At 42.8% G+C, this 25,139-nt stretch overlaps 1 protein-coding gene and 1 non-coding gene across 2 annotated transcripts in view; both read right to left on the bottom strand.

Annotated features, from left to right (window-relative positions):
* The window catches only part of csmd3b (CUB and Sushi multiple domains 3b), a 2,128,577-nt gene that overhangs the window by 1,585,852 nt on the left and 517,586 nt on the right, over positions 1-25,139 (bottom strand). The gene's annotated exons all lie outside the window — the stretch shown is intronic.
* On the bottom strand, positions 20,452-20,593 carry LOC144680125 (U4 spliceosomal RNA). The gene has a single exon (XR_013576493.1). It is a non-coding gene; the product is annotated as a U4 spliceosomal RNA (small nuclear RNA).

The following is a 25,139-nucleotide window of genomic DNA, read 5'->3' as shown; positions in this document are numbered from 1 at the left end:
CGAGGTGATGGTGTGGAGGGCGAATGAGAGCCCACCTGCCTTGTAAGTGGCGTGTTTCCCAGGAATGCAAAAGTAATGTGATGGATTTGGGATGATACGGCGTAAAAACCTGCTATCGCGGCCGATGGGTAAAACAATGTTTTACCTGCCCGCTACCGCACTTAGTGCAAATCTGGTAGGATTTCGCCCCCAGGCTCTTAAATTGAAGATAATACTATACACAGATAATGCTCACTGCGGGACTGTGAGGCACATGTCTGACATCTACGACTTTTGTTTTTCAGACGGCCTACAAGTCATGAGACTAATCCATTACATCCTGCCCAGGTGTGTAATGTTGACAGTAGTTAAAGATGTGCACCCTTAAAGGTGTATGTACATCATATCACTACAGAAAGTTGGTCTTGTTCTTGGAAGCTGAAGACGCTAACAATAACCTGCTATGAGAACCTGACCCACCGAGACATCAGTGTTCACATATGTCGAGAGAGCTGATATCTGCTTGTAGACCCTGGGTTGGGAGGGGGTCTCGTCTCCTTGGAGTTGGATCTGTGTGTCCATCCCCTCTGTTCTGTGGGGTAGCATGTGACTGAGAAGGAGGCAGCTGATGCTACGTTGGTGTTGCTCGTGCTGCTGTTGGTGTTGCTGCTCCTCTTGGTCAGAGGTGCAAGGCAGAGTTGCATAAGCTGCTCCCATGCTATGGTGAAGACTGGCATATCAAATGAGTGTTGTTCAAGACAGATGAACTGACCTTCAAGAAGTTGGCAACCACCTATCAAACAGTGAAGGAACTCACTGGATCCAGTTGAAACCCAGAATGGGTGAATGATATCCGGATCCTGATTCAATGTTGCTTTTAGGAGATTTAACTCCCTGTGCATATCTGAATCCACCTCTTCTTGATTGTTAATACTCATCCCATTATGCTGCACAATCCACAGGAACAGACCAGGCTCAAATAACATTCCAAAACATGACAAAATGATATCAGTCTAGATTTAAATAAAATAAAAATGAATGTGGAAAATATTTTGGTTATGTTTTATATTTGGGAAAGCTACGGTGCACTGTTTAAACATAGGCCAGAATTTTTAACTAGGTGGGCGGGCGTGTGCCCACCCCGACCGAGCGTGAAATGAGGCGCGATAGTTCGGTCGGCGGGTATGCGCCAGAGCTGGCAGTGTGCCCGCTGACAATTAAAAGGCCTATTAAGGCCATTAATTTATCAATTGTTGTTAATTTTTCACTGCCCATTCAACCTAACGGTTGGTGGGCAGGTGAAAAGGCCAAGTGCCCTTTGTATTATTTTGGAAATCTCATCCGCGAGCAGGATGAGGTTTCCAAAAGCAAATACAAATAAAATGAAAACTTTATTTTTTAATTAAAAACATGTGACAGAGTTACATGAGGGGACATGCTTTATTACATTTTTCTGCTGTTTATTAATTTTTTCAATATCTTCTTCATCTCCCTGAGGCAGCTCCACGCCTCAGGGAGATTATTCAGCGCTCTCTCGAGCCCATGCACAAAGTTCGCGCTAGGACTGCCTGCCCTTCTTCCCATGTCCGCACAGGCACCTGCACACGCTACCACTTGCGTCTCACGCTGGGTGGGCCTTAATTGGCCCGCCAGCATGAAATTGTGGTGTGCTGCCGATTGCGGAAGGCGGTTGGCTTCCTGACCGCCCCCGCACGCCCCTGTCAGTCCCGCACGCCAAGGGCAAAATCCTGCCCAAATAAATTATTTCCTAGAATGAACTGAAGTTACAAATTCTCACTTGAGTGTGAAAGTTAACGGAAAAAAACCTTGTTCATGAAACCTACATGAAGATTTGAAGCTGTCTAAGTACTAATCCAACGAAACTGTAATTTACATTTCTGAGTTTGTAAACATAGAGAACTCTCTACAAAGAGCACAATAAGGACTATTTGTTGCTATGTCAGTCTGATATTGTAGAGCTCCAGAATTTCTCAGGCAGGAATATAAATGTGTAGGCACAGTTCCTGAAAGGCTTTCCTGAGACCGCTCTGGCAGGTTGTGCTGAGGGAGGCGATGACAAGGAAACATGCTTTGATTTGAGGGTCACCTTTGTTAGCAAACTGTAAATAGAGATGGTCAATCATTTAGCGAGGGACATATTAATCAAGGACAATCAACATCGATTTGGAAAAGGAAAGTAATGTCTGATTAACTTTACTGAAGTTTCTCATGAGATGACAGGGAGGGTGGGTGAGGGTAGAGCATTTGATGCAATCTACATTAATTTTAGCAAGGCTTTTACAAGGTCCCACATAGCTGGCTGATAAGAAGATTAAAAGCTCACGGGATCTAAGGAAAGTGGTAAATTGGATTCAAAATTGGCCCAGCGGCAGGAGGCAAAGTGTTATGGTTAAGAGACGTTTTTGGGACAAGAAGGCTGTTTTTTGTGGGGATTCATAGGGCTCACTAGTGAGTTCCTTGCTGTTCATGGTATATATCAATGATTTAAATTTTAACGTAAGGAGAATGATTAAGGAAACACAAAAATTGGCCATCTGGTTGATAAGCTGTAGACTGCAGGAAGAAAGTTGTAGACTGCAGGAAGGTGTCAACAGGCTGGTCAGGTGACAAGAAAAATGGCAAATGAAAGTCAATCCAGAGAAGTGTGAGGTAATATATTTGAGGAGGGGAAACAAGCAAGGGAAGACACAAGGAATGGGAGGATTCTGAGAAGTATAGAAAAACATAGGAACCTTGGAGTGCATTGCCACAGATCCCTGAAGGTAGCCAGACAAGTGGATGAAGAGGTCTCCTGCTGACCATCATCCTAAGGCAAGAGGATTTCAAAGGATTGCCTATGCTATCCATTGGGCTTAGTTGCCCATTTCAGGCAAACTATCTTCAATGATAGAAAAACAAAACTAATATTCAAAATGAAGGCACAAAGGGCAGCATTTATCCCCCCATCGGGGGGGGTGTTGTGCAGGAGTGGGCATGGGCAGGCGGGTTCCTGATCGGCGCCCCTGATCGGGGGCGCGCCGCCATTTTATGTGGGTGGGCCAATTAAGGCCCATCCAGCGTGACATCCACTCGGAAGCACTGCGTGCTCCATGTGCAGGCACGGGGGGAATTCCCCGAGCTGGGAGTGAGCTCTTTCGCGCAAAGTGACACTGTCACCTGAGCTGGGACATGTCAATGATTTTTATTTATAAATTTCATAAACATTTTTAAAACCCTCATGAAACCTTATCCCGCCCATGGATGAGGTTTCATGTTTCTTCGGAAGCTCGCCTGAGCTCCCAGCCTGCCCGCCAATCTTAAGGTTGGACGGGCAGGTCCATTGATTACTTCAATTACTTTATTAATGGCCTTAAGTGGCCGTTGGCAGGTTGGCAGGCGCGCAGCCGACCTTGGCTCCATGCCCGCCGACCTGATAATGTAAATAACGCGGGGTGACGTCGGGACGCCCGCCCAACATCACCCCGCGTCATTTTATGCGTCAGCGAGTGGGCCCCACCCCCTGCTCGCCAACCCGGAAAAAGCTGCCCAAAGAAACCCAGTTGAAACAATGGAGTGAAATTAATCTTGTGGTTGGTTGGGGGAGGAGGGGGACACAAAACCAGTGGTATCACATCAGTCACCAATTATACAGCCTGCCTGATATTCAGCCCCAATCTATAACAAAACTGAATACCAGATGGGACATACAATAGCAATACCACCAGCTTTGCTTTCCTGCCTAATTCAAATTTTATCCCTGAAAAAGTAAACAAAAATGCAATACAAAAAAAAGCAATAAAAAATAAATATCAAAGAAAGAGCTTCTACAAATAGTGTTGGGGTGTTTACGAGCCATGTGGATCGCTCTGCCGTTGTATAATTTCTCAAATTTTTCATCCCATTGTAAAGAGGCAGGCGATCCATTGTGCTGGAATACCATTCAGGTGGCGAAGGTGGAAATTACGCCTGAAATATCATGAATCGCACCAAAAGATCAGCTTCAAAGGAAGCTTTTAGGAGCAGTGTTTCTACAGGAGTGTAGGTCATTTGGGTTTTTAAAGATGGATAAAACTTGCCTCACACTAAGGGTGCGATGCATCAGAAACCCTAGGCTATAAAGGTCATGGTCACACCTTCTGCCAAATGAATGCTGGAATGACCTGGCTGTCCTTCTAGATCAACCCCATCAGAAAGCCTGGGGAAAACACAAATTAATGTAAGATTAGTGCAGGGCCTCTGTTCCTAGTTATCCATCTGCTAGGCACACAGCACATTTGTGCCATTGGTACCTGGAAATTTTTTTTTTTAGCCATTTAAGAGGTGTACTGTGCAACACAGCCATTAATGTATCCCAAATAAAAATGTCTATTTTATAGGGTATACAACACATTGCTATATCTATATTCCAGCAATAGCAGCCCAGCAGCTTGTACCATTATAATGTTACAGATTTAGCAATGATTTCACATTTCATCTTAAAAGTATTGCCAGACATGTAATCTAGAGTTATTGGCATCAGCTCACATTGACAAAATCAGGTACAAATGAGACCTGATCCAAGAGGTAGTCTTGCAGTGAGTTACAGCGATCATGCACCTGGCAGCTCCAAGTCAACTTTGCACACAGAAAGAACTCAAATAAATCCATTCAGGTAAAATTAATGCATCTCTGTTGCCTGTGTAGCACTAATAATGCAAAGTCTTGTTTGTGATGAGTCAGAGGATATGTTGTTTTCTGTCATTGGAGCGTTGTCAACAAATTGTCATGGGGAAAGCATTATAAGAAACAATGTGATACTTACAGGAACCCTGACCGAGACTCTTAATATATTAGGAGATAATAACTGGTTCTGTTCCTACGTGCTACTTTAGTTATAAGAAAACCTTGAGGTTCATTGGTTTCTCAAATTCAGAGTTAATTGTAACAGTTTGAAAAATAACAAAAATCAGGGCTGCAGTGCTTAAAACAACTAATTGTGTAGACATCCAGCAGAGGGAGTTAATCTTGTAGTAATGCTGCTAGTCAGTAAGCACCTGGCTAAGATGTGTTTACTCAGTGAGATTGAAATGTGTGTCTGAAAGGTATGAGGACAGAGCTTGCAGAAGCAGCTTTTAATTATATTCCAAATGATATCCAGATATACAGAAGCACGCTAGGTTGTTTTAGGAACAAACTATTTCACAATCTCTTGGCACTCAGCAAAAGAAAAGAGACTTTTACAGCAATCCCCTGTCATCTTTTTGTAGGTGACTGAATATCTGATCATCTGATCATCATCACTTAAAAAAAGTCATTTATTGGTTGGACTGAAAATTTTACCATGCCAGTTTCCAACTCTGCCATTTTATTTGTTCTTTTCAAAGAGAAAACGTGACTTGAGCAGTTACTTCATATACCTGACCGGTTTTAAAGTTTGAAATATCAGAATTTGGTTTGCAAACATGAAAAAAAAACCAAACATCTTTGTTGTGAGTGCTATTGCCATGTTGTTCAACAGCATTAATTTCAAAACCATGGACATCTGTGGCAGGGTAGATTTAAAAGGATTTGTGATGCTAGGACACTCAGCTTAAGTGAGCCAGTGAGTGATCGCCATCACAATTTTGAAGTTGTATAAGCTTGGAAGATCATTAAAAGCTGTCAAATGAAATGGATAATTATTGATATAAAGATGAATTAGGTGTTATGCAATCTGTTCTCTTAATTGTTATGTGCAGTGGATTGCAATAGATTTTTTGATGATAACAAGTGATGTGTAGCCTGCTTATCAATGTCAAATTGCAGGGGAGAGCCTAATTAAAATTCACAGGATTTTGCTCGAGCTTTCAGCTTAGCCGTTAACAAAGACAAATTTATTTAAAGCAATACTTTAAGGGGTAGAATTTCAACAGAGATTCTTCTGATTTTCCTGCTCTTAGGCAAAATTCCTCCTTCAAGCAATAACACCAGCAGCTAATTAATTGTTTGTTTATCTTATCAGCTGTTTATTAGTATTCGCTGTATGTAAACTAGCAGGCAGGTTTGGTTCCATGACAGTCACACTCATTTAAAAGTTCTACAAATATGAAAAGTTATCTAAATGCAATGTCCTTTTTTACCCTTTACCTTGAATTTTTATTATTATAATCATCCTATAATTTTGAAAAGACACAAATCTGCCACTTGACATTGAACTGTAGTTTTATTTATTCTTTCACAGGATGTAGGCATTACTTGCAAGGCCAGCAATTGTTGCCCATCCCTCATTGTCCTTGAATTGAGTGGCCTATGAGGCCACCTCAGAAAGCAGCTAAGAGTCAACCATATTGTGTGGGTCTTGAGTCATATGTAGGCCAGACCAGGGGAGGATGGCAGATTACCTTCTGTAAAGGGCATTAATAAATTATGTGGGTTTTTATGACAATCATTGATTGTCATTTTTGACAATCTTGATAGTTTCAGGGTCCCCATTACTGATACTGGTGTTCAATTCCAGATTTATTAACTGAATTCAAGTTCCACCAACTGCTGTGGTGGGATTTGAACCAGTATCCTCAAAGCATTAGCCCGGGCCTCTAGATTACTAGTCCAGTGACATTACCACTACACCGCTGACTCCCCCATTCAATTAATGCTCTTATACTGAAAGACAAATTTGTACATTCATCTTCCCTTCTAGTATCAGCATTTTTTAAACTTAATCATAATGCTGCACAACTTAGCCAAGTATAGATTTCACATTTTCTTTTCCTGTCTAAGTTACTTAATTCATTGAGACTTTTAAAAATAAGATCTCTATCGGTGCATCATTAAATATATTTAGGTTGCCAAGAATGTAGATTTAAGAGAAAATATTATACAGGCTCCAGGTCAGTCAAAGGCCAACATTGGTCAGCTGTACAATGCAGTGTTGTCTTAAATAGATACAGATTTATCACCACATGTCTTTGATTTGTATCCAATAGTTAGAAAATTGATGTAAAAAAAACTCAGGTTAAACTTGGCCTCATGACTTACAGATGAAAGGAATATCCATTTATCAATGTCATTACTCCCATGACAGATGCCTTTTTGAGATAATACAACAGAGGGTGGTCAGAATTGTATGTCTGTAATATTGACCATTTTATCCAGTACTCCAACTGAATGGAAACTCTTTTATAAATATATTTTTATATCATAAAATCAAAATCTATACTAGTGATCCAGTATAAAATGATGGAAATTTTGTAGACTTTCTAAATTACTGAATGATTTGAAACGTTTCTCTACCATGAAGCTGTATTGTACTCCAAGGTCCTATATTTAAATATTTCATTTCTTTAAATTCAGATCTGAAAATTTGGTAATTTCAAGGCTTCATTAATAAAACACTATTAGTTGCATGTTTTTGGATTTAAAACAGAAAGTGCTGACCTTTCAACGCAAAAGACTTTATTAATTGTGTCACCAATTAACATTCCATATTTTAAAAAATCTCAAAATTAATTATCAAACAAGACAGGGGGGAATTGTTCAACCAAACAGAAATAGCTAATATGTGTTTGAACTTTAACATCAATTTAATTGCCAATGTTTTAATGCATCGCATAAAGAGTCACCCTTTCTTTCCTCAACTGTATATGCATTAGGACAATTATATAATATATAATTAGTGGGCGGGCAGTGACTGTTAAAAACTTACCAAAGACTGCTATGTCAAAATGCAATTGATGTGATTGAACATGACTGTCAACATTCTTAATTATAATATGCAATGTTCAACATTTACAAGTTTTTAAGAACTAGGAGACACATTGACTCGATGTATCAATTTGATTTGGCAGAAAATATTTTCTTGAAGGGAGGAAAGATTTTTTTTAAATGAATTGAGATGTGGCTATCACTGGTATGGTTACCATTTATTGCCATTTCCTAATTGCCCTTGAGAAGGTGGTTACCGGCTGCCTTCTTGAACTGCTGCAATTTGTGTGGTGAAGGTACTCCTATAGTGCTGTTTAGGGAGGGTGTTCCAGGTTATTTGCCCAGGCGGTGAAGGAGTTGTGATATAATGGCCAAAGGTCTTTCCATTCGGATCGGAAACCCTATTTCTGACCCTGATCAGACAAAAAATGCACATTTGCCTTCACTGATTTTTTTGAGCGATCTTCATTTGGAGGATCCTTCACATCCGAACCTTTACTCCCATAGGCAGCAGTGAAGCGAATCTGCGCAGAAGTCATGCCCCCTTTTTACAGCACTAGCTACCACATTCTGGTCAGTAAAGAGTTTAAATGTCCCAAAGCTACTTTGAAAACAGTTATGTAGATAAGGTAAATGTGTAGGGTAAGGTGGGTAAGAGGGTAAGGTTGGTAAGGGGTAGGGAGGGTAAGGGGGTAGAGCAGCAGCTGGGTAAAGTGGCAGGTGGATTGGGTGATCGGTGAGTGAGGTGTTTAGAGTGGGATGAGTAGGTGGGGTAGTAGGTGGGTGAGATGGGTAGGGTGACAAGTGGGACAAGTGGGTGAGGTGGGTGGTGTGGGTAGGCTGGTTGGTGGGTGAGGGGATAAGTGCGTGCGGTGGATAACATGGCTGGTGGGTGAGTGGGCAGGTGGGTCAGAGAGTAGTCAGGCCGAGGGCTAGTCAGGTCGGGTTGGGGGGGAGTTGGGGTCCAGAGTTGTAGTTAGGCAGTCAGGGGGTAGTTGGGGGGGTCAGGAGGGCGGTGGGGTGGGGTGGTGTTATTGTGAGTGATTGGGGGTCAGTTATATAGATACAGAGGGGCTAAATGAGGTTTTTACCTGCTTAACATTTCCTGGCTAACATTTCCAGGTAAGTAAGTCAGAACTGTTTGAAGTCTCCAGCTCTAACTCAGAGTTGGAGACTTTATCAGAGGGGCCTGGGGAGTAGGGGAATTGCCCATCAGAAGTTCAAGCTTCCCTGGCAATTCCCACAGTGTCCTTTGGTTGAGACTTCCGAGGGGTCATGTAGCGCATATTCTGGGGTACGCCCAGTGCCCGACTATCAAGAGGCCGGAAGATCTGGGCCATTTTCTTCCAGATGATAGAGATCATAGGTTTGGGAGGTACTGTTGAAAAAGCCTTGATGACTTGCTGCAGTACATCTTCTAGATAGTACACACTGCAGCTGCATTAAGCCAGTGGTGGATCGAGTTTAAGTGGTGGTTGAGGTGCCATCCAGTGGATTGCTTTATCCTAGATGGTGTTGAGCTTTATTGGAGCTGCACCCATCCAGGCAAGTGGACAGCAGTTCATCACACTCCTGACTTGTGCCTTGTAGGTAGTGGGAATGCTTTGGTGGGTCAGGAGGTGAGTCATTTGCTGTAGAAATCTTAGCCTCTGGCCTGGTCTCATATCCACAGGATTTAAATGACTGGCCAGTTAAGATTCTGATTAATTGTGACCCACAGCATGTTGAAAGTGGGGGATTCAATGATGGAATACATTGAAAGTAAAAGGGAGCTAGTTAGACCCCCTCTTTATGGAAATGGTCATTGTGTTTGTATGGCACAAATGTTACTTGACATGTAACAGCCCAAGACTGGAAATCGTCCTGGTCTTTCTGACTGCAGCCACAGACTGCTTCATTATCTGAGGAACAAGAAGACAAGATCACAAGAGATAGGAGCAGGAGTAGAAAACATGGCCCTTCACGTCTGCTCTGCCATTCAGATCTGGGGATTCAACTCAACTTTGCTGCCTGCTCCCCATATCCCTTGATTTTCTGAGAGATCAAAAATTTGTCTATGTCAATCTTAAATATAGTCAATGATGGAGCATCCACAACCCTCTGGGATAAAAAAAATCCAAAGATTCACAGCCCGTTGACTAAAGAAATTCCTTCTCATCTTAGTCCTAAATGTTTGACCCCTTATCCTGAGACTGTACCCCTGTGTTCTAGATTCCCCAGCCAGGGGAAACAACCTCACAGTGCCGACACTGTCAAGCCCCTTCAGAATCATGTACGTTTTAATAAGATCATCTCCATTCTTCTAAACTCCAATTTTCTCACTCTCTCATCATAAGATAATCCTCTCATCCCATGAACAAATCTAATGAACCTTTGCTGCACCATGTCCAATAAAAGTATATCCTTCCTTAAATATGGAGGTTAAAACTGCACACAATACTCATGGGCTGAATCTTCTGGCTGACGTGCAGGTGGCGGAGTCCACACGCCAGCGCTTAAAATGTTGCGCGAGCGTCCCGACGTCAGCGCGCGGCATCGTGATATTTTGGCCGCGGGACGCGTGCCTGCTATTAATTAAAGGCCTTGTTAAGACCATTAACTCTCCAATCGACCAGGATTTTGAGGGGCCCATGCAAACTTCGGCTCGGCGCATGGGCCCAATGGGCAGGCGGGGAAGTGATTTTTTACAAACCTCATCCAGTGGCAGGATGAGGTTTGATATTGGATTTAAAAACGTTTAATAAAGGTTTTGTGTACTTCATTAACATGTCCCATCTCGTGTGACATTTTCACATGAGGGGGACATGCCCATCAAGGGCAAAATTCTGCCCCATGTGTGGTCTCACCAAAGCCTTGCATAATTGTACCAAGACTTTCTTATTTTTGTTCTCAAAGCCCATTGCAATAAAGGCCAACAAGACATTTGCCTTTCTAATTGCTTGCTGTACCTGCATGCTAAATTTCTGAATTCCTTGTATGTGCACACCCAAGTCTCTCTGAACATCAACATTTACAAGTTCCACACCTTTTGTTAAGCATTCTGCTTTTCTATTCTTACAAGCAAAGTGAATATCCTTGCACTTCCCCACAGTACACTCCATCTGACATCTTGTTGCCCACTCACTTAACCTCTCTGGACCTCTTTGCAGCCTCTGTGTCCTCCTCACGACTTAGATTTCCATCTAGCTTTGTATCATCAGCAAACGTAGATCCATTACTCTCTGTCTCTTGTCTAAGTTATTAATATAGATTGTAAATAATTGAGGCTTCAGCACTGATCTTTGCTGCCAACTTGAAAATGTCCCATGTATACTGACCCTTTGCTTTCTGCTCGTTAACCAATCATCTATCCATACTAAGATAATACTTCCAACTTCACCAGCTCTATGTTGCCTATTAACCATTTGTGTAGCACTTTATCGAATGTCTTTTAGAAATTTAAATATCTACTGGTTCCCCTTTATCTACTCTACTCATTGAGCAGAATTTTGCCCTTGGTGAGCGTGCGGGCCCCACCTGCTCGGCAGCGGGCGGACAGCTGACCCCCGCCGGTCCGCTGCCATTTTGAGTGGGCGGGCCTTACCGGCTGCCCAACAGGAAGTGCTATGTGTTTCCTGTGCGGGGGGGGGGGGGGGGGGGGGGGGGGCTGGAGGGAGGGAATCCCCAGCTGTCAAAGTACGCTCTTTTGCGCATGCGCGCGAAAGAACGCACTACTCCCTGAGACAAAGTGCTGTCTCAAGGAGATTAGTGACAATCAAAAAAACTTTAAAAATAGAAAAATAAAAATGTTATTAACATGTCCCCCTCATGTGACAATGTCACATGAAATGGGACATGTTAATAAATATAACATTACATTTATTAAAGTTTTTAAAAAGGAACATGAAACCTCATCCCGCCAGTGGATGGGGTTTCATGTATTATCAGAAGCTCCTGGCCTGCCCGCCAGCCTTAAGGTTGGATGGGCAGGGCCTTTAATTACTTTAAGTACCTTGTCAATGGCCTTAATTGGCAGGTCGACAGGCAGACAGCTGATTTCACTGTCCGCCCGCCTTCTTGAAAATTTAAAGGGAATGGGATGATGTCAGGGGTTCCTTCCGACGTCATCCCACGTCATTTTCCCGTCGGCAAGCGGGCCCCGCCCTCAAAACGCCGACAGGAAAATCCTGGCCATTATATCCACAAAAAAACCCAGTAAATTTGACAAAGACCATTTCTCTTTTGTAAAACCACGTTGTCTTTGTCTAATTATACTTTTTTCTAAGTACATTGTTTAGACTTCCATAATAATAGATTCCACTACTTTCGCAATGACTGCTGCCGGGTTAATTGGCCTGTAGTTCCCTATTTTCTCTCTCCCTCATTTCTTGAATAGCAGTGTCACATCTGTTAACTTTGATCTGGGATTATTCTGGGACCATTGCAGAATTTTTTAGGATTTTGGAAAACCACAGCCGGAGCATCCATACTCCTTGAGCTATATTTTTTAGAACCTTAGGATGTGGGTCATCAGGTCCTGAGATTTGTTGGAATTTAGTCCTTAGGTTTTCCCAGTACTTTTTCTCTGCTGATATTAATTTCCTCAATTTCCTAACTCGTTTTAGTGCCATGGTTGCCCTCTATTTATGATACTTGTGTCTTCTACTGCAAAGCCAGACACAAAATATTTGTTCAATGTCTCTGCCATTTCTTCAATCCCCATGATCATTTCTCCTGTCTCTGTTTATAAGGGACCAGTGTTTGCTTCAGCTACTCTCTTCCTTTTTAAATGCTTGTAAAAGCTCCTACAATCTGTTTTTATATTCCTGGCTAGTTTGCTCTCATTACTCATTTTTTCCCCTTTTTATTAACATTTTGGTGGCCCATTTCTGTTTTCTAAAACATTCCCAATCCTCAGGCTTGGTACTAACTATTGCAATATCATAAGCCTCTTCTCTGAATCTAATATTATCTTTGACTTCCTGAGTAAGCTACGTTTGAATCTTTCTTGCTGAGTTTTTGCTTGTCAATGGAATGTATTTTTATTGAACATTTTGAATTGTTTCTTTAAATGTTTCCCACTTTATTTATGGCCATCCCTTTTAGTCGTTTTACACAATCAGCCTTAGGTAATTCCCTTCTCATACCGATGGAATTGACTATGTTTAAGTTTAAGATTTTTGTTTGCAATAGGAGTATGTTGCTTTCAAATTTAACATGGAATTTAGTTCTATTAATATCACTCATTCCCAGAGGATGTTTTACTATGTGATTACTAATTAGTCCTGCCTAATTACACAATCTTGCTCTCTCTTCAGGTATCATGCCCTAAGAGGGCATTGGTGGCCATAGATCTCCATGTCAATCTTGCTCTAGAGGGGTGGATCGTCTTCATTAGTTGTACATTCATCCAGCTTGAGAGGCTCTTTAAAAAGATCATTCTTTGTCTACCTCAATATCTTTTACCATCTACCTTTCCCATCAGAATCAAATGTTCCAATTCGTGATTTCTCTACGAGCATTTTCTCTCTGTCGGGGGAGGGGGGAGGTAGTGGGGCTGGGGGTGGGTGGGCACGCAGATGATCGCGGGCAGCGATCGGCTGCATGCCGCCATTTTATGTTGGCCCGCCCAGCGTGACGCGCACCCGGAAGCACTGAGCACTCCCTGTGCGGGCGGGGGGAGTAGGCTGAGTCAGGGCCTGCGCTCTTTCACGCACATGCGCAAAAGAGTGCAGAAAACTTCCTGAGGCACAGAGCTGCCTCAGGGAGATTAGTTTGATTTTTTAAAACTTAAATAAAGAAAGAAAAAAAATTTGAGACATATCCTCTCATGTGACAGTGTCACATGAGCTGGGACATGTCTATGAATTTTATTTAAAAATTTGATTCAAGTTTAAAATCTTTCATGAAACTTCATCCAGCCCGTGGATGAGGTTTCATGTTAAGTGTGAAGGCCACCTGGGCTCTTCGCCTGCCCGCCAACCTTAAGATTGGATGGGCAGCCATGTTAATTACTTTAATTGATGTTTCAATGGCCTTAATAGGCCTTTGACAGTTCGGCGGGCGGCCAGCCGGCTCTGGTGTGCGCCTGCCGAACTAAAGATCTGAATGATGCGTGGTGACATCGGGACGCATGCCCGATGTCACTGCGCATCATTTTATGTGTCAGCAAGCGGGACCCACCCCCACACGCTGACCCGAAGATTCTGGCCCATATTACTTGCCCGAGAAATTCCAACTGTCCATTCCTGAACTTGGTCAGCAGAGTTCTTTCAGGCTCAGATTTTACTAGCACCTCTTCATTGGTAGTGTAACGTGTCCAAGATATCTTTTTTATTTACCTCAAAAACCATAACTCTGCAGCCTCAATTCTTCTCTGCATTGCTTCACTGATCGTCCAACACTTGTTTCTGTATGTCAAAATTGGAGTGATGTAGATTCCAGTATTCTCAGCTTCATTGTCATGGCTAATTTTGAGTTGATCATAATCCTTTTTATTTTCTGAAATGCATCTTTGGCCATTTCAGTCCTTCACCTTATTTCTTGGTCGCCCTTTCTGTCCGATGTTAACATACTTCCCGTGTAACAAAACTGGTCTACCTGTTTGATCTTTTTGTTTTTCACTGTGATCTTACATTCTGGTATTATTTTCTTATTGGGCACGATGAGATGTTTTGTTTTCTTACAATTTATGCTCAGCCCTTTCTTCTCACTTTCACTCACTACTCCATCCAAAATCACTTGCAGCTTCTCTTCATAGTCAGCAATAAGAACATTGTCATCGGCATATCTTATTATTAAAGTTGTAACCTCCGACTAATAATCCAGCAACAATGAACAAACAAACAATAAAGAACAACTTAGGAAGATCTTCAATCTCTCTATGAGTATTTTCACTATACAAACTGAATAAATCTGGGGAGAAAACACATCCCTGTAGGACCCCTCTTTTAATCCTCAGAAAATCGCTTAGATCATTCTCGACTTTTATGGCTACAGTTTGTTCTCACTAAACGTTTCTTATTCTTATCACACTAAGATCTTTGCCATCAAGGTCAAGAGGCTTTAACATACTCATCAGTTCTTCACGTTTCACCTTATCAAATGCCTTGCTATAATCAATAAAACACATGAATACATCTTTTTTCATCTCATTACACAATATTCGATCTAAAATAGCTTTATTCCCAGTTGATTCCACAATGTATTGCTCCAGGAATGTCACATTTTACACACTAATCTTCTGGACCACCCTTGCCAATTTGATTGCTCCAGTGTATATGAAGAATGAAACTGAGTCCTGTGCAATTATCAGCAAACATTTGATCATGTGATGGAGGGAAGGTCATTGATAAAGTAACGAAAGATGGTTGGGTCTAGGAGACTACCCTGAGGAACTCCTACAGTGATGTTCTGGAGCTGAGATGATTGGGCTTCAACAATCAAAACTATCTTCCTTTGTGCTTCACGCTAGCCAGTGGAGAGTTTCCCCCAATTCCTGATGACTTCAATTTTATTAGGATTCTTTGGCACCATGTTTGGTCAAATGCTGTCTTGTTGTCACAGGCAGTCACTCTTGCCTCACCTCTGGAATTCTTTTTTGTCCACATTTAGACTGTTATGACATCTGGAGCTAAGTGGTCCTGCTGGATCTCAAACTGAGCAGCTATTGTTAGCTTGCACGGTCAATGACACCTCCCACAAATTTGCTGATGATTGGATGGTAATTTGCCACATTCAATTTGTCCTGCTTTTTGTGGATAGGGCACACCTGGTCAATTTTCCACTTTGTTGGGAAGATACCTGCACTCTAGCCATACTGGATGTCAGGGCCCATAGTCTTTGCTGTATCATGTTGTGCTCAGCCATATCCTGCAGGAGGTCCTCAGGGTAGTCTCCTAGACCCAACCATCTTTAGTTACTTTATCAATGACCTTCCCTCCATCACATGATCAAATGTTTGCTGATGATTGTACAGCACTCAGTTTCATTCTTCATATACAGTGGAACAATCAAATTGGCAAGGGTGGTCCAGAAGATTAGTTTGTAAAATGTGACACTCCTGGAGCAATACATTGTGGAATTGAATTGGCTGAAAACTGGCATCTGTAATGGTGGGGACTTCAGAAAGTGGAAGCTGGATCATCCACTCAGCCCTTATGGCTGAAGATGGTTGCAATCACTTCAGCCTTGATTATTGGACTCACTTTCTGGCTCCACCATCACTGATGATCAGGGAGGTGTCAGCTGTGGCTCAGTTCATATCACCCTTGCCTTTGAATCAGAGGGTTGTGGGTTCATGTCCCACTCCCGGAAACCATGAACTGTGATTGTACTCGAAAAGAGTTGCAATCTGTGACTGTTGATAACTCGAAAGAGTATCACTGATGATCAAGATGCTCATTGAGTCTCCTCCTCCTGTTAATTATTAAATTGTCAATTGACAGGTCAGGATTGGATGTGGCATGACTGCAGAGCTTTGATCTAATCCATTAGTTTCAGAATTACATATCTCTGACTATCGCATACTGTTTTCATTGTTTAGCATGCATCTAGGCCTATGGCTATATCTAGGCTATGTTGTAGCTTCATCAGTTTGGCACCTTATTTTCAGGTACACCTGATGCTGCTTCTGGCATGCTCTTTTGCACTCTTCATTGAACCAGAGCTGATTACCTAGCTTGAAGATGATGGTAGAGTGAGGTATATGTGGTTACAGACAGTGGTGGAATGCAATTTTGGCACTGCTAATGGCCTACAGCATTTCACAGATGCTCAGTTTTGAGCTGCGAGATCTGTTCTGTATCTATTCCATTTAAGCATGACGGTCGTGCCACACAACACGATGCAGGGTTTCATTGCTGTGAAGTTGCTATTTTACCTCCCTGGCCTGTGCTGTAGTTACTCTGACCAATAGTGTCATGGGCAGATGCACTGCAACAGATAGATGGACAAGATCAAGTGGATTTTTCCCTCACATTGGTTCTTAAGTCTAATCCGGCAGCTATGTCCTTCAGGACTTGGCCTACTCAGTCAGTAGTGGCGCTACTGAGCACTCTTGGCAATGGACATTGAAGGCCCCCATGCATTCTGTGCACTTATTCCAAGTGCTGTTGAATATGGAGGAACACTGATTCATCAGCTGAGGAAGGACAGTAGGTGGTAATCAGCAGGAGGTTTCCTTGCCCATGTGTGAGCTGATGTCATGAGACTTCATGGGCTCTGGAGTCAATTGTAAGGCCTCCAATGGCAACTTCCTCCTGATGATATGTAGCCTTGCTGCCACCTCTAGTGGGTCTAAGCTGCCAGGAGAACAGGACATACCCAGGGACAATGACAGAGGAATCTAGGACATTGGCTAATTGGTATGATCCTGTGAGTATGACTATGTCAATCTGTTGACCAGTCTGTAGGTCATATCTCTCATGGTTGTCTTGACTGAGTATGTCGTTGTTGTGTTCAAATCCATCGCCTACATTGATGTAGGATGGCCCATCCTGTTTTATTATTATACTTTTTTGTCATGGTTTGTTACATCTAATAGCTTGCTGGTCCACTTCAGGGACAGTTAAGAGTCAGCCATAGTTATGAGTCTGGAGTCATAGGTGCCCAGACAGGCAGGTTTCCTTGCCCAAAGGACATTAATGAACCAGTTGACTTTTTATGGCAATCCTATAGTTTTATGGTCAGGCTATTAACTATTGCTCATAATGGTTTCTTCTTGCAGATTTATTTAATTAATGAATTCAAATTCATAATCTGCCATGCTGGGATTTAAAGCCACATCTCTGGATAATTAGCCTGGCCCTCTGGATAACTAGACCAGTGACATAATCACTATACAGCCAAACCTCTTAATTTGTTTGGCACGATTTGGTTAACATTCTATGATGTGGAAAAAATAAAAAAAGTAAATAGCAAATAAATATAATCAATGAGGAAGAAACAAAACAGTGGCTGTTGACTTTGAGTTCATGACATTTTAAAAACTTCCATAATTACTAATTACAGAGTTTTAAGAGAAACCTCTTCAGTTAGTCCATTTTCAATCATAAAGCACAGGACCATCAAAAATCAATGTATTCCTCATTAATTCAAGCATGGTAATTTAAAATATAAGCTTAGTCCAATCAAATTTTAGAATGTATGATTGGTGTGAGAGCTGTAAATTGCTTCCTCTAAATTCATGGCATCACTTGAACAACTGAAGAGTTAATCATGTCTGTATCACACTTTCAAAGATGCTCATTACCACTGGCCTCTGCTTGATGAATGGCCAGCTGGTGAATCAAGTGTGCTTTATCAGACTGTCCATTCATGTTCCCATCCATCTGTTGCCTAGTTCTTATACAGCGAATTTTAGCCTTTGAAAATATTTCAGCTGATATCGTACAGGTTTTTTTTAACTATTTAAAAATCATAAAATTATTTTCACATCATGAGAATGTTCATGAATCTCTCCATGTTAATTCTCATCCGTCTAAAGATCAAAAGCTTTCATTACAATGCAACTATGTCATAAAGATTAAGTATGTTGTACATTTTAAGTATTCCGAGGTTATAAGTAAACACTAAAAAAGACTGCGTCCTGATTTATATTATCACGATAAAAACAAAAGTTTTGGGCGTTATATTTGGCATTTTCATCTTAATTTACTTTTTCTTCTGTTTATATGCTGCACACTATGGCATACAAATGCTCTACTTTGTTTACTAATGAATTGAATGTGGCTGCTGGGGGGCATGATCTGCAAATTTTCACATGATATGAAGATCTGTCTGAATATCAGGATTGCTCTACTGTCTCAGTTGAATCTTGGTGTGTTGGAAGAGTGGACTCATGACTGGCAAAAGATGTTGAATTTGGAGAAGTGCAGTGTTCTGATCGTGGAAAGGGGAAACTCTCAACATTCGTACACATTTCAAAGAAAACCAATAAAGAAGGCGGGGAAAAGAAAGTGACCTGATTGAGGTTTAGAGGATGAAGAAGGAAATAGATTGTGTTCCAGTTGACGGTTTGTCGAATTAAATAGGTCACTGAGGACCAGGGGTTCACAAGACCAGGTCTAGGGCCTGAATTTTCAGGATGGCAGGGAACCCCGCCAATTCTAGCAGGCCCGATGCCACTTCACGCTCTAACGAGCATTGATTGGCATAAGACGGGACTTCTGCCGCTCCAGAAATAGCGCTGCAGTGGCTAGAAGAGGCACTGCAGGGAGCTGCGTGGAACTAAATGCCGGGAACCTGAGGAGAGGTGAGTGGCAGGAGTCCCAGGGCAGGGAGGATAAGGAAGGCCTGGGGGGGTCGCAAGGGGAGCGATCTGGGGTCTTGGGGATAGGCTGGTGGTTGGGGAGGGAGGTCTGGAATTTCAAAACACAAGTTGAGGGGTTAAGGAAAAAAACAATTGCTGAGCAAAAGTATAGCAATGTCATAGAAATAAATTGTTAAGTTAACAAAGAGTAATTAATAGAAATGACCAGAGTGTGAGAGGGTCAGAGTGTGTGTGTCCAACTCACTTCCAGTCTCAGTTTGCTCATGCATTCACCCTCACCAACTGTGAGTGGGTGTGTGTGTTTGTGTTGGCATGTGGTGGTGAGAGTGAGTGAGAAACCTGAGACTGGGCGTAAGGCTGACTCACACTCACCCCCACACACTCAATCATTCTTTCGCACTCACTCCCACACACTCATTCAGGCTCTTGCACCCTCCCCCAACATACTCACTCATTAAATCTCTCGCCTTCCCCCGCACACACTCATTGACTCAATCTCTCGCACACCCCCAACCCTCTCACTCACTCTTCACTCCCACACACACACTCATTAACTCACTCTCACTCCCATGCAAACATACACATGCATACACAGTCAGTCTCTCACTCGCCTCTCCCCCGCCCCCCCAACACACACACACACACACATGCACACACCCTCACTCCCACTCACCACGGCACCATCTCCTCCCTGGGCCCGCCAAAATTTTGACCTCCCCTGCCCACCAAAACATGGTCCTCCCCTGGCCCAATGAGAATTTGCCCTGCCCGGGCCCAACGTACCTGGCTCCCCGTCTCCAGCACCACCGTTGCTTCGCTCCCCAGGCTCCAGCCCCGGCAAACCTTCACTTCCTTCGACCAGACAACCCTCAGAACACTCACCAATGCCTGTGTTTTCAGCTCTGAGGAATGGTCATTTGGATTCGAAACGTTAACTCTGGTTCTCTCTCCACAGATGTTGCTAGACCTGCTGAGTTTTTTTAGCATTTTCTGTTTTTGTTTCTGAACCTTAAGGATTCATTTGGACAGCCAAGGTACCCTTTAGAGAGCTAAGATACCCCTTTTGATCTGGTACGTAACACCTCTAGGGGAGGTAAGGTGCCCTTTGGTGGAGGTCAGGTGCCCTTTGGAATTGTTAAAGGTAGATGGGAATGTGGGTTAAATGTGCATAAACCCATTGCTGTCAAACTCATTGGAACTGTCAACAGGCCTATCAAAATCAACTGCCAAAACTGTCAGAAGCACCTGTCAAAGGGGCCTGTCAAGGAATTTAAAAGTCCTGCCCTTTAAACATTTGAAAAAAAATAGCAGGAGGGTTAAAAAAAGTCATTGCTTGCTTTTTCACTCTGTCTGTTGACATAAGCCTGAGGGCTTCCATTACTGGATTACTGATGCATGACTGATTTCATAACGATCAATTATCACAGCAGGGTGCCTGCAATTTTACAGTTTGATTGAAAGCTACAAGAGGTATTAGACTCTTTGAAGTGGGGCTTGTTATAAGAGATTGTGCATTTGAATTACATGTTTGCTATTATAAGGCTTTCTTTATTTATTTATTTCTGCAGAGACTGTCAAAAATTGCCATTGCCAACTATATTTCCAGTCGTCAAAGTGGGGTATTGGGAAAAGTTTCCAATAAGCAATAATCGTGCCTCGGTTAAACCTCATTGGCCACTCATACTGCCACTGCGCAAAGCAGAAATGTCAATGTAGTAAATTGGTTTTTGTAAATGAGAATTTTTTTTCAATGTAGTGAAGTCTGCAATAGACACTTCAAACTTTATTTTATCCTATCTATGATTGGGTCTGAGGTCAGCCCATGGTGGATACTGGGGGAATTGGCATAGTCAATGCAAGGGCAAAGGGTGGTGGTTGGGAGGTATGGGTTGGCATAAGTTGTCATTAAGTTGGCATGGGGCTATGAAGGACCATGGGGGTGAGTACAGGGGCATAGGTTGGCATGGATAGAATGAGGGGCTTTGGGGTTGAGGGAGGGGCATATGTTGGCATGGAGGGTATAAATGGTTATGGGGTGGGCACAGGGCATGGGTTAGCATGGGTGGGACATGGGGAGTGTGTGGGGATTGGGGGGGGGTGGGGGGTGGGTGGGGGGGAGCTGAGGGGATGTTTCACGTTTTATTATTTATTTTTAAATTTTGGACATAGTGCCTGGTCCCTGAGGCAGGCCCTCCACCCAGTCTGCCTCAGTAACCAGGAGCCTCCTCAGTTTTTCCGGCGTCACTCACTCTGACTTCTAATCGAGCCAACACCCCTGGAACAATAATCTGATGCTAGGCAGCCATTTTTAAAAGTTGGATTCGCGGAGCCAGGAATGCTGCTGACTCTGTGGATCCAACTTGCAGACAAAAATCTGGGCCTCCGGGACTGAATTGTTGCAAAATTGGGGCACCTTACTCTCTTTCGTGTTGATTAGCCTGGTGGGAGAAGTTTCATTCTTACCCTTTTGAGTAACGCCTGATTTACCCAAGGGCGGAGAGCTTGGTGCAGGTTGCAGTAACCAAAGCTTAAGGACCCCAAATTAGTTCCTTTGGATTTTAAACACACAAAATCACATTATCTGCCAGAACTGAGTACTGGTACATTTCCTGTTGCTTATCCGCCAGGGTCACCCTATTTGTTAGTTCTGATGAGAGGTCATTCACCTGAAAATATATCTCTCTTTGTATCTCTATAGCTGCTGCCTGCCCTGCTGAGTGTTTCCAGTATTTTCTTTCCTATTTCAGATTTCTAGCATCTGCAATTGATACTGTGCATGGTAGCATCGTGAAAATATTACTGGACTAATAATCCAGAGGCCTGGACTAATACCCTAGCGCCTCAGAGACATAAGTACCCACTTTTGTCTCTGAGGCAAAGACAAGTACAAACCCCACTTTGGCAGCTGGGGGGATTTAAGTTCAATTAATTAAATCATCCTGGAATGAAAAGCTAGTCTCATTAACAATGATCATGAAACTACCAGCTTGTCACAAAACTCGCTAATGTTTCTTCTCTTTAGGGAAGGAAATCCTTCACTGTTACCTGTTCTGGCCTACATTAGACTCCAGACCCACAGCAATGTGGTTGACCCTAACTGGCCTAGCAAGCCACACTGGTGTACCACACTGCTATAGAATAAAATCAAAAAAGAATAATTTGGATGGACCACCCGGCATTGACCAAGGCACCAAACGAGATAATGGTACACCTTCAACATTCTCCTCACTAACACCTGGGACCTGTGCCAAAATTGGGAGAGCTGTCCCACACATTAGTCAAGTGGTAGCCTGATATAGCCATCTTCACAGAATCATAAAATACTGCCAATATCCCAGACTCCTCCATTATCATTCATGGCTATGCCCTGTCCCACCAGCAGGACAGACCACCAGAGGTGGCAGTACAGTGGTATACGGTCAGAGGTGAGGGACGGGGGAGTGGAGGGAGTGTGATGGGAGTGGCCTTGGGAGTCGTCCACATTAACTCCAGATCCCATGAAGTCTACTGATCAACTAATGAATCAGTGCTCCTCCATGTTGAAAAACATTTGAGTGGTGCAAGGGCACAGAATGTACGCTAATTAGGGGACTTCAATGTCTACCATGAAGAGTGGCTCTGCAGCACCACTACTGCTCAAGCTGATCAAGTCCTTAAGAAAATATTTTCCAGATTGAACTGTGGCAGGTGGTGAAGGAACAAACACAAACAGAAATAAGGGATCCCTCAATCAATTGATCAGATCAAAACTCTGACGTCCTGCCACATCCAGTCACGAATAGTAGTGGACAATTAAACAACTAACTAGAGGAGGTGGCTCAACGACCATCCCATCCTCAACGATTGGGGAGCCCAGCACATCAGTGCAAAAGACAACTCTGAAATGTTTTCAACCATCTTCAGCCAGAAATGCTGACTGGATGATCCATCTCAGCCTCCACCTGACATCCCTAGTATCAGAGATTCCAGTCCTCAGCTAATTTCTATGATTCCAACATCAGAGCCATTATTTACTGCAAAAAGTCATAAAACAATAACATGCAAATACTACTTGATATTTTTGCTGGAAGAGTGCAAATTAATGCCAATCACAGAAACTTATAGCACAGATGGGGCCCTTCAGCCCATCGTGCCTATGCTTGATCTTTGAAAGAAGTCATATTTAGTTCCACATTCATGCTTTTTGTCTGCAAGTTCCACATCTTTACCTATCTGTTTAACTGACTTTTTAAATTATTTATGGAATGAGCTTCCACCATCATTTCAGGTGGAGCATTCCTGATCCTGACAATTCATTGAGTAAAAAAAAAATTCTCCACATCTCCCTTCCTAGTTTTTTGCCAATAATTTTGAAGATATGACCTCTTATTATTCATTCACTCACCAGAGGGGATATTTATTCTCTATCTCTCTCTCTCAGTACCACGTCCTGCAAGGGCAATAGCAACCGTGGACTTCTGCGATTGATCCATGGTTATGCTTGGCAAAATACTGCAGTGGTTTGCCACTGCCTTCTGCGGATGGCTGACCAGGAAACTCACCTGCTCTTACCACCTGCCATAAATGTACTGGAAGGACTTACAGATTGATAATCAACCTACTTGGCCACATTATGACACATCTGCCATAGCCATCAAGTCCAGCGGGGAGAGGTACACCCCTAGTTTCTGGCCCAGAGTTAGGGATGCTACCATTGCGACACAAGACCTCCCATTCTCTCTCTGCTCTACGAAAAAACTTCAATCTTACTGAAGACTTCTATTAGGTCACTTCTTAACCTTCTCTGCTCCAAGGTCAACAGCCTTAACATTTCCAATGCTTTCTCATAACTGGAGTTGCTTATCCCTGGTAAACCTCCCTCTGTGGCTTTTCTAAGATCTTTACATCTTTTCTGAAGTCTGGTGCCCAGAATTATCCACAAAACTCCAGCTGATATCTAACTAGAGATTTATGAATTCTTTTTCATGATTTCTTGGCATTGAAATCTTTCTTTCCACAATCCGGTTATATTGAAGAGTAGTTTCTACAACAGGCAGGTTAACATTAAAATTACATCACTGCTATTAGAAGCAAACATTAAGTGCTGCAGAAATCATGTTGCAGCAGGCTTCTTGTGAGTTATAATACTGTAGTAAGTTTTCCATCACAAATTATGTAAAATGGAATATGTTATTTTACAATGCAATATAATCAAGTCATTTTGAGGCACTTTTTCAGGAAAACATTTCATAATATATTGCGACAAGAAAAAGGAGATTCTATTGCATCACCACAATGTTGAGATATTAGAATGGCTTTCAACTATTCACAGATATCTAGGGCGCGTGCCTGACCTGATCCAGTGTAAAATGATGCGCGTTGATGTCGGGCAGCGTCCCGACGCCAACATGCAGTCAAGGCCTGTTAAGGCCATTAAGTTATCAATTAAGTTGAAGTGGCCTTTGCACGTTTTAGTAAACCTCATCCACAGGCGGTGTGAGGTTTCCTAAAGCAAATATGAATGAAATAAAAATTTTAAAACTAAATTAATAACATGTCCCTGCTCATGTGACAGAGTCAGGGATGTTTCATTACATTTTTAATTTCTTTATTTTTTTTCTAACTCTTCTTGTGTCTCAGGGCATGTGCGAAGGTTGTGCTTGCCCCACTTGCACTCCACCCCCCCCCACCCGCATAGGCAGCGCTCAGCGCTGCTGCTCGCGTTTCCCACTGGGCGGGCCTTAATCGGTCCGCCAGCGTGAAATCACCTTCTGGCCCTGATTGCGGGCGGCGGTTGGCTTTCCGGCCACCCCTGCCCACCCCGCTGAGCCCGCCCGACATGGGCAAGATTCTGCCCGTAGAGTTAATTAAATTAACTGGCATGTATATATTGGTGGTACTCCCGCTCGCTGATGCGTAGAATTCCACAGGATGACGTCGGGCAGAACTCCTGACATCACCGCACCCCATTTAAATTTTCAGAAAGGCAGGGGCACAGCAAAATCAGCTACGCACCCGCCGACCTGTCAATGGCCAATTGAGGCCATTGACAGGATCAATTATACAATTAAAGGACCTGCCCATCCAACCTTAAGGCTGGCAGGCAGGCCAGGAGCCCCAGCGGCAACTAGAAAAAACATGAAACCTCATCCAGCAGTGGGATGAGGTTTCATGCAGGCTTTTATAAATTTTAATAAAGTTGTTATGGAAATTATGAACATGTCCTCTTTTGCGCATGCTCACGAAAGAGCGCATTCATCTCCCTGAG

The sequence above is a fragment of the Cetorhinus maximus genome, chromosome 4, assembly GCF_964194155.1.
Source record: "Cetorhinus maximus chromosome 4, sCetMax3.hap1.1, whole genome shotgun sequence".
In the NCBI taxonomy this organism is placed as follows: domain Eukaryota; kingdom Metazoa; phylum Chordata; class Chondrichthyes; order Lamniformes; family Cetorhinidae; genus Cetorhinus; species Cetorhinus maximus.
This window is presented reverse-complemented; position numbering and strand designations above follow the sequence as displayed.